This window comes from Schistocerca nitens, chromosome 8 (assembly GCF_023898315.1).
Source record: "Schistocerca nitens isolate TAMUIC-IGC-003100 chromosome 8, iqSchNite1.1, whole genome shotgun sequence".
Taxonomy (NCBI): Eukaryota; Metazoa; Arthropoda; class Insecta; order Orthoptera; family Acrididae; genus Schistocerca; species Schistocerca nitens.
In genome coordinates this window covers 19,156,858-19,170,259 of record NC_064621.1, presented here as the reverse complement: position 1 = coordinate 19,170,259, position 13,402 = coordinate 19,156,858, and positions in this window count along the sequence as shown.

The window sequence follows — 13,402 nt, the reverse complement described above, 5'->3', positions numbered from 1 at the left end:
CGCCCTGATTAGTAGATGGGTACTGTATTACGTTAACCGGCAAAAGCTGAGTATGGCCCGAAACAAATTTTATAGACTGGGACGAAATCAAACCACCCCACTACATTCGATGAATTTATAAATGCTTCCTACCTCGCTTCTTTTCCTTTCAAAGTCAATTATTTGTGCAACTTTTGGCTAATATTCGGATGCTTTCGTCAAGCCAGAGTGAGCGCCTGTGGTGTAAAGTGTATTACAGTTTTAGTTTCATTCCTTATGATAAGTCCATGCGATAAACTGTGTAAATACCTTGCAATGCATGCTCTGTAGCATTGCAGGAACACTGAACGTTTGGAGTTCCATATGGATTCAAAAGGTATTCAACGTTGATAAGAAGAGACAAGGTCATCATATTTAAAAGCAGAAAAATTTATCGTTTTTGAGGTTTCACAGAACGGAAAGGAATTGCTAACGCCGGTGTCATAAAACGTCTACAGTTAAATGCTATTGCAAAAATTTAGAAGAGAGGAACTATATTACTCAACATGTTCACTTAATAAACAACCTCCTGATATATTAGACCTATATGACGAACAAAGCTTAAATTCGTATCGTTGACAGTCGGTTTGAATCTTTTCAGATTCTATTTTACAGTGAAGCACCTTGGCATTTATAATTCAGACATCCATGATATTAACATAATTTGAAATTGCACGAAGATTTATGTGTAAAGTCATTCTTGAGATTTCTTATAAGGAATTTTTACTAGCAGTTTGCAACTCCATTAATTAAAATGGAAAATAAAAGATTATGTTCAGCAACTTTCACCGAGGTTGGAACTTCCATCTGATATAGCACTAACACCGCAACTCATGAGGGAACCACTGAGTTAACGACACACTGGCGGCAACAGGTGGACTACAGTCACTGCGATATTGCCTGAGCCTCAAAACGCAACATTAAACACACAAATAGGTGTTACTTATGTGAAGAAATCCGTTCTTAGAGTCCAGAAAGTAAATACACTTTCTAAGTGTCTCATCTTACAGTGAATTATATCGTATGAGTCTTTGATGTGGAAAACTAATGCCAAATGAATTTAACGAGGCAAGCCGGGATACACCCGGAAGGAAATGCACTACCACTGTGTTGAGAAATACTTGCTACGACGCTGCCAATTCTCAGCTCTCTTACGAGGCAGCTCTTGTCGTGATTGTCCGATACGGTTCTTCAGAGGGGAGACGCGCACGCAAGTTTGGTTTCTTTGCGGCATTCTCCCTTGATAGTTTCTGACGTCTCCTTGTCGGCTATGTATACATCTGAGGCATTCAATTATCATTAATCCAGAATGGTCCAAATTTCAGCTTCTGGCTGTGACGCCGACATTATATCATTTCAACATAGGGAAAACAAAACGGATGATTCAGTGTTTCTCATTCAGCATAAAGCACATGAGATAATTTTCCGTAATGTTCATAATCATCTCAAAATACGAAGGAAGTAAAAATACATCTAAAGCTTATTCGAATTGAATATAATGTAAGATATCAAACGCTTTCCACGTCGATGCCGAATGTGTCCACGTGCAATCATTTGCAGCGTGATTACCACGAGAATGAAGAAATATGTTAGTAGGGATGGAAGCAAGAAGAGATGCAATCAACAAGTATTCCTTATAGCATTCATTTCATTTGAAATTTAAGAAGAGGTAAAGCGGGATATTACTTTCGTTAACACGAAAGATATTCCGCACATATGGATTATGAAGAAGTCTGCGTCTTCATATGTTTCCTCCTTGGAATCTGTATGCTCTATTGTATACTAAGTAGCCTGATCATTGTTCCCGTAATGTTACCCTCTTGTTTGGTCCCTTAAACGATAAACAGATTCCAAATTTCATGTCTCTGTATGTATGAAAGTAGTTGTTCGAACCCTTCCTGCGTTGTTTTTTTTTTTGCTTGGAATTCATGAATCAGACCGCTGTGCCTCACCCCCCCCCCCCCCCTTCGAGGGTTAGGTCTCAAAACTAAACCGTTTTTTATCCACTGGCATAATTTATTCAGTCAGCATCAGCACAAGACTATCAAACAAGGCCTTGCATTTACAGTTGCAACACTTTAACCAGCAGCTGACCCAAGGGTAATCCGCTGTCATGGTCCGAAATTAGCAGCTCTCTGCCACTGTGGCAAAGTCCGTACTACATTTTCGATTCCGCTGCAGCAGTTTATCTGGTAACACTGTGTTCAATCAACAGGAGTAGTTGCAGAGTTGTGCCACCATATCTGTCCTCCCATTGTCAACTTTATGTATCTCACTTCTCCTGTAGCGTTGATCACGAGGTGCCGAAGTAAATGAGTGTATTCTGCATGACGTAACATTCAGTATTCCCTTCTTTCATAGGCACTGTTCATGTGCATCGATACCAAATAGGGATGTGAAAACTCTTGCGAGTGAGAGAATGACAATTATAATCGTAACGAGAACAAGCAAATACTGAATGAAGTTTATTGCCATGCAGAACGAGAATGGGTGTGAAAATAAAAACCTATAAAAATAGGTTGATCGTTGAGTTGGCACAATGAAAATATCTTCTTAGCATTTTGCTACTGAATTTAGTTCTGGAAGTTTGAAGAGAAAAAGGAAAATTCGGTACTTCTCGCTAGTGTAAAATAATGTGAACCAGCAACTACCCTTTCCTTAGATCACGATTCAAGGAGGTCCCCAAGTAGCTACCAAGGCACTGCTGCAATCTCTTCCCTGACATTGTTCTGATGGCCGTTAATGCAGGTAGTTCCGATTATGAAACACAAAACGTATTGCAGGGTAGTTCCTAGGACAGTAATATTAAATTTGCGATGTAGATGGCACATGAACGTGACGACTATCCAGATTACTCGTCAGTGTAAAAAGATAATGTTATGGGAATTGAGCATGGTCCCTCGGCACCAATACTGAAAGAGAGTGAGTGACCACAGGTATGCCAAACACTTTCAAAACGTCTGCCAAGTACCAAAAACAGTAGCAGTATGAAGAAAGCATTGGACAGATCAGGAAGGCCTCACTGCTACCCACAGCCTGTTCGTGTCAGCCCTAGTGGAGCTGCGCTGACAGACGCCAACCCGATAGCACATTACACCGCTGAAATCTACAAATGAATCGTGTACTTATACTGATCAGCTTCAGTTAAATTTGTTATACATGACTAGAATATCAGGTGTTATTATGGATAATAGTCCAATACATCGAACTCATATGGTGGATTCACAAAGAAGAATGTAATGTGAGACTACTGATGAAGAAAGGGAACAATGGGAAAATGTGCTGATGTGCATTTTCATACGTTTTTATCTTCATAGCTGCCATAGTTAATACATCAATAATAACCTCGTTTATTGCTTCAGTAATTGTTACCGTCTTGTTTGACACCTAGATGATGTAAACAACACAAATTCGTGTCGATGACAATTCTAGTCTCTTCGAGGACTTTGTTTTGTTTTGTTGTTGATGTAAATTGGTATTCGCGAAGAGTACTACTGCCACAAACCCTGAGAGGTTTCCAGAAAACATATGATACGGAGGGTATATGATATATGAATGGTCTCTTAGTTGTGACCTTTAGAATAGCAGTTGCCGCGTGGGGTGGCCGGGCGGTCTGGGGCGCCGTGTCACAGATTTCGCGGCTCCTTCCGCCGGAGGTTCTACTCCTCCCCCGGGCATGAATGTGTGTGTTTTGCTTAGAATAAGTTAGTTTAAGTTAGTGTAAGTAGTTTCTACGTCTAGGAACTGATGACGTAGCAGTTTGGTCCCTTAGGCATTAGAACTTAAAAAAGAACAGTGGCGGAAGGAATTGATAAGATAAAGCTTTTGCAGAAAAACTGGAACTAATGAAAGAAACATCTATAGTTATATAAATTGTGCACTTTACTGCAGCAGTGCCCTGTTCGCACAGGAGTAAATACTGCCCTTACCATAATCGTAGCTGACGTATAGAGCTCGCAACGTGAAACATGAGAGTATGGCCACCTTTTGCATGAAGCGACCATTTTGAACTGGAATACGTTTCCTAACTCAAAACCACTCCTCCTGTGGTGATTACTCTCAATATGTGATCGAGATGACAAGAAAATATTAAATTGATGTAGGTCTTTTCTGCCAGCTACTTTGACATGGGAAGTGCGCGATGACGGGGCTGGGAATCGGAGAATGAACTCACTGGTGGCGTAGTTTGAAGTTCCTGGTGTCTCAACCCAAAGCCGTTCACCCTGGTGTGGTTTCTGTCAGGAAATATCGTCCTAGGAAAGTGTACAGGATGATTTTCTCATCCTTTGAAATTGTGAGACAGCCGCATCAGCACGTTTCCAGGATAGTACACTGTTCATGGGTTCGATATTTGTTTCTCGTATATCTTTTTCTCTATTCCTCCTTTACACTCAATTTTGATATCATATGACAACTGCCTGCATTGCTTTGATTAAAAATTATATGACAAAGAAACAAATTGTTTTCATGTATAATGTTCCGTAGGCGCATCCAAATATATGAATTTGGTTACGATTTACAGATTTAGTCATAAGAGCAACGTTGCATACACGAATTGTTCTTGATCAATGAGCATTACATGAAGATACGTTCTCGTAGTGGTATTAATTCTCACTAATGTGAAGGGAAGACTTATTTTATTAACATTCCTGAAATCAGCCATTTATCTCAACTGTAGGCGTTTACTCCTAGCGCGGGCCGCGTTGACACGAGGTGTGGGTGAACAGGCGACGTCGGCGGCCACGGCCGCCTTCGGTAAATGCAACACACTGAGCGAACGAGCACGAGGTCAAGTCCGTAGAGAATATCTCGCTACAAAACAGACTTGTTTCTTTTATATATCTTTGTCAGTGGAAAGATAGAAAAAATAATTGTATAGTGAAGTCTAGTAATCGTTTTGAATAAGCGAAGCAGATTAGTTTTACAACCATGCAACAGAGTCTAACAGTTCACCAGACTTCTGCACTGTATTGAACAACTTACACCCCACTTCATCATTACCAAAGCATAGGAGGCCGGTATATTCTGAAAGAAGGCCTACCTGCGTGTTATAACTGGCACCTTAAACTATATTACCATTCGCTCTGTATTCTGATATCCGTCCCAGCACCCTTCCCTTGTCAATGTAGGCTTTTGTCAACAGCTATTAGCAAAGTATTTTGGAATGTGGAATTCTCCGAATAATTTAGAAACCTGTAACTTAGACTACAGAGCCATTGCAGTTGTCGAATTTTTTCACTGTATGGAAATTATGTATTCATAGTATTAGTCGGAAGTATTTAATTTCTGTGTTAATGGATGATCATTTATTTACAGGACCACAGCCCGATTCATAATAGCAGAGCCGTCCAGAACTGGTTCCGAGGTCAGCAGAGAATAAAACTTCTTCCTTCCGCGCCAAAATCGCCGGACCTCAACCCCACTGAAAATGTGTGGGCGGCGGTTACGGGGTCGTTACCACCTGGGTCAAGGAATTCAGAAACTCTGTGGGAAAATATAGAGAATACATGGTGGGAGATAAACGATCATCACAATCTCTCGAGGAATTGAACCTTATCACTTCCCCGACGCCTTCGAGCAATTATAGAAAACGAGGGAGGATGGGTAGGGTACAGAAAGAAAAATAAAGGCCAAACCAGTTGTGAGGTCCTAAAGTGTTCCGGAAACCTACTAAAGGTAAATGGTCCCTGTGTATTCTCAATAAATGTGCCACTGTGTGTTTGTTACACATAGTAACTAGTAATTAAATTCTTTACTCAAAGAAATAAACAAATGAATGCAAACGGATAAATGTTTGATTTGAAATGTTAACCCCAAATTTCGTACACTGCTAATCACCCGACTGTGTTTAAATAAAATGCGTAAGTAACCGGAACTGTAACTGGGCCTGCATAACAACTCCTCCTCCGTTCTGTAAGCTATTTCTTTTCTTTTCTTATCTTTTCATTCTGTCTTACTTTCATCTCTCAAAACATACCAGTAACATACAGGATAAAACTGCCTAACAGCTGATCTTGTAACAGCACATATAAAGATATTTCTACTTCGTATGGTCTCTTACGAAGATAACCTCACCCACAGGAAGGAATGAAGGATAGCCCACAATGCTTGATTCATTACGTCACAGCAACACACTATCACTCTTATTACCATTGGGCAAAGCAATGATGGTCTATCCACGCGGACCAGTACTAGAAAAATTCTATAACTTCTTCAATCACTGTCTGATCCCAAAAACACCTCTCATTTATTGACGTGCCTCGACGTTAACTAACTCTCGCGTGGTTGGAAAGTTCGAGCGGTCGCGATTCCGAAATATACGTTCCCCTCATTTTCGCGCGCAGCAGGTTATTGCAACTGAAAAAAAACCTCCACAAGTTACCTGGACTGATTTCCTAATTATACCTTTGCACCATTAAATAATATACCATCCAGAACCTCCAGTCCAAAAGATACTTAAATACACACACAGAACTTTTCACAATACTTACAGTTCTTGTATAGCGTGCATAGTATGTCTACACGAATTATTATTATGCTGTTTCCCCTTTATTTAATTCAGGAAAGCGATCTCACTGATTCCCACGTATCTTTCAAATCCCGTTGTCCTAAGAATCAGCTTGGCACGTAAATTTTTATTGACTCATTTCGTAGAAGGTGACTTCTTAATCTTTCATATTACATTGGCAACCTTGCCTTTATCCATGAATTCCAGAAACTCGTCAAATTACAAACTGAAACACACGCAAGCTACAAATGACTTCTATGAAAACTAATTCTTTCAGATCAAAATTAAGAGCATTACTTTCTACCATGAATTTCTGTTAGCAGCTCGATCAGTTAAAGCCACGAGATAGTACGAGGCCTGTTCAGAAAGTAAGCTCCGATTGATTGCCAAATTGAAACCACAGTGAACATCAGAAATGTTTTACTTGTAACAATTAGCTACACCTTTCAGCTACTTCTCTACGTAGTCGCCGTTCTGACTTAGACTTTTGTCATAGCGTTGTACCAACTTTTCAATAGCCTCATCATAGAAGGCAGCCGCAAGTGCTTTCCGCCAATTCTCCACGCTGGCCTACACCTCGTTGTCTGTGTCAAAATGTTGTCTTCAAAGACAGCGGTTCATGTGACCAGAGATGAAACTCAGGGGGAGACAATTGCGGACTGTATTGTGGGTAATCTAACATTTCCATTTGAAAACGATGCAGGAGCATCTTCATTGCCCCTGCAGAATGCGGCTGAGAATTGTCTTGAAGAAGAAACAGCACGACAGTTATGTAATGTTAGCTGCATAGCTTCAGGCGAAATTTCTCACCAGGCCCTCGTAGTTGGCGGCAGACACTATTTTCTAGACATCTTTACGCACTCACTGCGAGCTCAGAAATGAGAAGAGCGACGTGATGCTAACTGGGGTTATACTAGAGACACTACCCAACACATCTGTGCAAAGCTTTATCGGATTTTCATAGTCGTTTCCATTTCGCGACCGATCGGAGCTTACTTTCTGAACGCCCCTCGTATTTTCCTACACTTCCACGTCAGATTTTGAAACAAACTAACCAAAATCATGAATTTAAATTGACCATTACTGAAAAGAATTATGGTAAATTAACACATACCTACTTATAAACTAATGGTTCCTAGCACTCAGTCATCCACTCATTTCTTCATCAGACCTTTGTGGTGAGTGCCAGGTCTTTAGGCTATAATAGTTCGTCACATGCATCCTATTTGTGTCGTACCTTCTTTACAGTTGAGTTCTAACACTTTACCGTTCACCGAATTACTCAAAGGAAATATCAAATTCCGTTAACTTTCAAGTTACTTTTCGCGGTCGCGACATAATATTTTCACATTCGCCTATCATCGAATGTAGTGGGATGGTTTGATTTCGTCCCAGTCTATAAAACTAATTTCTGGCCATACAGATTTCAAGGAGGAAATGTATGAAGACGCAGACTTTCTCATTGTCCATATGTGCGGCATATCTTGCCGGTTAGCGTAATACAGTACCCACGTACTAATCAGGGCGTCTGTCTCCGTTGCTTTCGAGCGAGATTGGAAATCGTAGAAATTTTCTGTGGAGCAACATTTAATAATAAAGCGTTTTAAATCATCAAAAGTGATGAGCGGTAGCAGGCGCTTTCGATACAGAAGGGGGGAGCGCAGCGCCGGTGCTGTCGCCGCGGCCGCTGCCGCTGCCGCTGCCGGTAGCCAGCAAGTGGATCCCGGAGCTTTGCCGCATACGGCGACCAGAGGACGACAGTCTGCAAGAAATATGCTGCAAAATTGTTACTGCATAAAATTTTGTTATCGGTGTGTCAGAAAGTGAAATAGATTGAATCTGCGCTAAAATTACATTCAGGTCTGCAGCATTCAGAGAGAAGAGGCTATACAAATTTTTTGCGCCAGCTGGTCTCGATCCACAGACATTGTAGGGAGACACAACGGATGCTACCGCTAGCCCACGGGCGTATATAGTCTACCTTTCCTCTAACATGGGACAAGACTTCCTCCAGGAAATGCCGCAGTGTACAGTGTTGCCAGATTGTGCAGATAGCCGGACTTGGAGAATTAGCGAGTTGGCCAGTTTATTTGTCCCATGTCGCGATCGGCGCGGACTTAGCCTCTGCAGCGGCCGGCCGCCGGTCGAGTTTTATGTCAAAGAGTGTACATATGGAACTACCGGCAACGGCGCGTGATATATATCACATCTTGACTCGACGAAGGCCGAATAATGCCGTAGAGCGCCGCCAACGAACGGTTACGTGGTCAGTGGTATGGCGTACAGTGCACCACCCACACCTTGATAAGGGAACGCGCGCACTGTGGTATCAGGTGGTAAATGGGAAATACGTGACTCGTTCCAGGTTGCATACAATTCATATGGCGGACGTGCCACTGTGTCCGCAGTGCAGTGTTATAGACACAGAGGAGCATCGCCTGATATGCGGACCTTCGGCGGACGTATGGTGTTTGGTCAAAAAAATGATCGCCTTCCTCCTTCGGGTGGGGCCGCAAGCAATAGAACCACGGATACTACTTCTCCCACATAGGACATATTATCCCCGAACAAAGACAAACGCAGTGACCTGGATTCGAGGTTTGACTGTGCGTTATCTTTTCGGAGACGGCAGTAAGAATGTGCTCGACTTTTGGGCCTTACTACAAGAAAATCACTCACAGCTTATGAGACATCCGAGATATCGAACATATTACGCTAATTTTTTAGGGAGTGCCTTGCTTGATCCCCCACCCAGTTGGGGTGTCCCGGGTAGGGGAATGTAATTATTGCCTATTACTATCAGAACAAGAAAGGACCAGGACAGTGGAGAGATTCCACCACTACACGTGAAGACGTAACCGGCACCAACGCGAGGTATAACGGAATTAGCGAGGTACCCCCCCAAAAGAGGAACGTGGTCCGTTATTGTTTTGTACTGACAGAAGCAGGATATTTTTTCACTATTCTGTAAAAAAAAGTCCACTTATTTACGTTTACCAGAAATATTTTATTTTATAAAGGTCATCGTCTATTATATTAAAAAAGTGCTAGAAGCAGTTTTATGTTTGTTGTTGTTACACCATTATGTAAAAAACAGGGTCCACTTATTAAAAAAAAGTGGTCGGTGTAATGGATTGCCGTCCTACGGGCCCGGGTTCGATTCCTGGCTGGGTCGGAAATTTTCTCCGATCAGGGACAGGGGGTTGTGTTGTCTATCATTTCATCCCCATCCGCCGCGCAGGTCGCCCAATGTGGCGTCGAATGTAATAAGTCCTGCACGGAGGCGGCCGGACCCGCCCTGCGAGGAAGCCTCCCGGCCAATGATGCCAAACGCTCGTTTCCATTTTCCTATACCATTACTTTTCACGTTAGGTGCATCACATTCATACACATGACGATAATTTCTTTGCACAGTAATCGGCGATTTTGTTTGTGCAAACCAACTACTGCTTGTGCGCACTGCTGTGGAGTCGCCATTTTCACTTCATGCGACCATGCTGCACTCTGGCGACGATACTTGGCACTTCTGACGGTGTTGTAACAATGGAAAATTGTACTGAAATGCAGGAGGATCTGCAGCGAATTGACGCATGGTGCAGGGAATGGCAATTCAATCTCAATGTAGTCAAGTGTAATGTGCTGCGAATACATAGAAAAATAGATCCCTCATCATTTAGCTACAAAATAGCAGGTCAGCAACTGGAAGCAGTTAATTCCATAAATTATCTGGGAGTACGCATTAGGAGTGATTTAAAATGGAATGATCATATAGAGTTGATCGTCGGTAAAGCAGATGCCAGACTGAGATTTATTGGAAGAATCCTAAGGAAATGCAATCCGAAAACAAAGGAAGTAGGTTACAGTACGCTTGTTCGCCCACTGCTTGAATACTGCTCAGCGGTGTGGGATCCGTACCAGATAGGGTTGATAGAAGAGATAGAGAAGATCCAACGGAGAGCAGCGCGCTTCGTTACAGGATCATTTAGTAATCGCGAAGGCGTTACGGAGATGGTAGATAAACTCCAGTGGAAGACTCTGCAGGAGAGACGATCAGTAGCTCGGTACGGGCTTTTGTTAAAGTTTCGAGAACATATCTTCACCGAAGAGTCCAGCAGTATATACACTCCTGCAAATGGAAAAAAGAACACATTGACACCGGTGTGTCAGACCCACCATACTTGCTCCGGACACTGCGAGAGGGCTGTACAAGCAATGATCACACGCACGGCGCAGCGGACACACCAGGAACCGCGGTGTTGGCCGTCGAATGGCGCTAGCTGCGCAGCATTTGTGCACCGCCGCCGTCAGTGTCAGCCAGTTTGCCGTGGCATACGGAGCTCCATCGCAGTCTTTAACACTGGTAGCATGCCGCGACAGCGTGGACGTGAACCGTATGTGCAGTTGACGGACTTTGAGCGAGGGCGTATAGTGGGCATGCGGGAGGTCGGGTGGACGTACCGCCGAATTGCTCAACACGTGGGGCGTGAGGTCTCCACAGTACATCGATGTTGTCGCCAGTGGTCGGCGGAAGGTGCACGTGCCTGTCGACCTGGGACCGGACCGCAGCGACGCACGGATGCACGCCAAGACCGTAGGATCCTACGCAGTGCCGTAGGGGACCGCACCGCCACTTCCCAGCAAATTAGGGACACTGTTGCTCCTGGGGTATCGGCGAGGACCATTCGCAACCGTCTCCATGAAGCTGGGCTACGGTCCCGCACACCGTTAGGCCGTCTTCCGCTCACGCCCCAACATCGTGCAGCCCGCCTCCAGTGGTGTCGCGACAGGCGTGAATGGAGGGACGAATGGAGACGTGTCGTCTTCAGCGATGAGATTCGCTTCTGCCTTGGTGCCAATGATGGTCGTATGCGTGTTTGGCGCCGTGCAGGTGAGCGCCACAATCAGGACTGCATACGACCGAGGCACACAGGGCCAACACCCGGCATCATGGTGTGGGGAGCGATCTCCTACACTGGCCGTACACCACTGGTGATCGTCGAGGGGACACTGAATAGTGCACGGTACATCCAAACCGTCATCGAACCCATCGTTCTACCATTCCTAGACCGGCAAGGGAACTTGCTGTTCCAACAGGACAATGCACGTCCGCATGTATCCCGTGCCACCCAACGTGCTCTAGAAGGTGTAAGTCAACTACCCTGGCCAGCAAGATCTCCGGATCTGTCCCCCATTGAGCATGTTTGGGACTGGATGAAGCGTCGTCTGACGCGGTCTGCACGTCCAGCACGAACGCTGGTCCAACCGAGGCGCCAGGTGGAAATGGCATGGCAAGCCGTTCCACAGGACTACATCCAGCATCTCTACGATCGTCTCCATGGGAGAATAGCAGCCTGCATTGCTGCGAAAGGTGGATATACACTGTACTAGTGCCGACATTGTGCATGCTCTGTTGCCTGTGTCTATGTGCCTGTGGTTCTGTCAGTGTGATCATGTGATGTATCTGACCCCAGGAATGTGTCAATAAAGTTTCCCCTTCCTGGGACAATGAATTCACGGTGTTCTTATTTCAATTTCCAGGAGTGTAAATTCTTCGAGTAGCTCTACAATGGGTCCTTGAAATCAGGGAGTGGGGCACCCTGTATATGCACAGTACCTGGTACGTTGTCAGCAATTACGTCGGCTTCAAACTGTTGCAGCCACTCCAGCAGCCATTCCTCTTGTTTTTCATTAAACTGGCGATATAACGCTTGGAGCTACCGTAGGTGGTGCTTGCTCTGCATTATTTGTGTCCCAGGAGCTGCTGTACCATGTTTAGGTGCATCTGCATTAGCTGCTTCGCATCTAACGCTTGCAGCTGTTTCGCCTGAGGACGCGGTGGGATAAGTGCGTTGCTCGTATTGGGGGAAGCAAATGCGATAAAAAAGAAGGCAAGCAATAAAAATAAGTACAAAAACCAAGAAAATTTCTGCAACGCCCACCTGAAAACACTGATTAGCAAAAACACTGTAAGAGACACTATGAAAGCATGTAAATACACCCCTGCAAAGAAAAGACAGTGTAGAATTAATGCCATAAAACACAAAAGCCCACGAAAAAGAAAACAGAGAATCTGTGGTGGCTGTCGCTATGGGATCCGTTGACCTCCTATTCGCCAATGTTCCTGCCTATTCGCCGAATATAGGGTGCTTAGGAGACCTGCTTCACGGATCACTAGACAAAAATTCAGGCAAATCGTATTAATCTACATCTACATCTACATTCATACTCCGCAAGCCACCCAACGGTGTGTGGCGGAGGGCACCTTACGTGCCACTGTCATTACCTCCCTTTCCTGTTCCAGTCGCGTATGGTTCGCGGGAAGAACGACTGTCTGAAAGCCTCCGTGCGCGCTCTAATGTCTCTAATTTTACATTCGTGATCTCCTCGGGAGGTATAAGTAGGGGGAAGCAATATACTGGATACCTCATCCAGAAACGCACCCTCTCGAAACCTGGCGAGCAAGCTACACCGCGATGCAGAGCGCCTCTCTTGCAGGTACACGAAGGGAACTTCGACACCGAAAGCCCAGATCGATGATGTTTCGTTGAACGGTTCACAGGCTGACATTTATTGATGGCCCAGCAGTTTGCGGTAGGATTGCACTTCTGTCACGTTGAATGACTCTCTTCAGTCGTAGCTGGTCCCGTTCTTGTAGGATTTTTTTCCACCCTCTGCGATTTTAGAGATTTGATGTCTTACCGAATTCTTGATTACACGGTACATTAGTGAAATGGTAGTATGGGAAAATGCTCACTTCATCGCTACCTCGAAGATGCTGTGTCCCACCGCTCGTGCGCCAACTGTAACACCATGTCCAAACACAATTAAATCTCGATAACATGCCATTGTAGCAGCAGTAACCGATCTAACAACTGC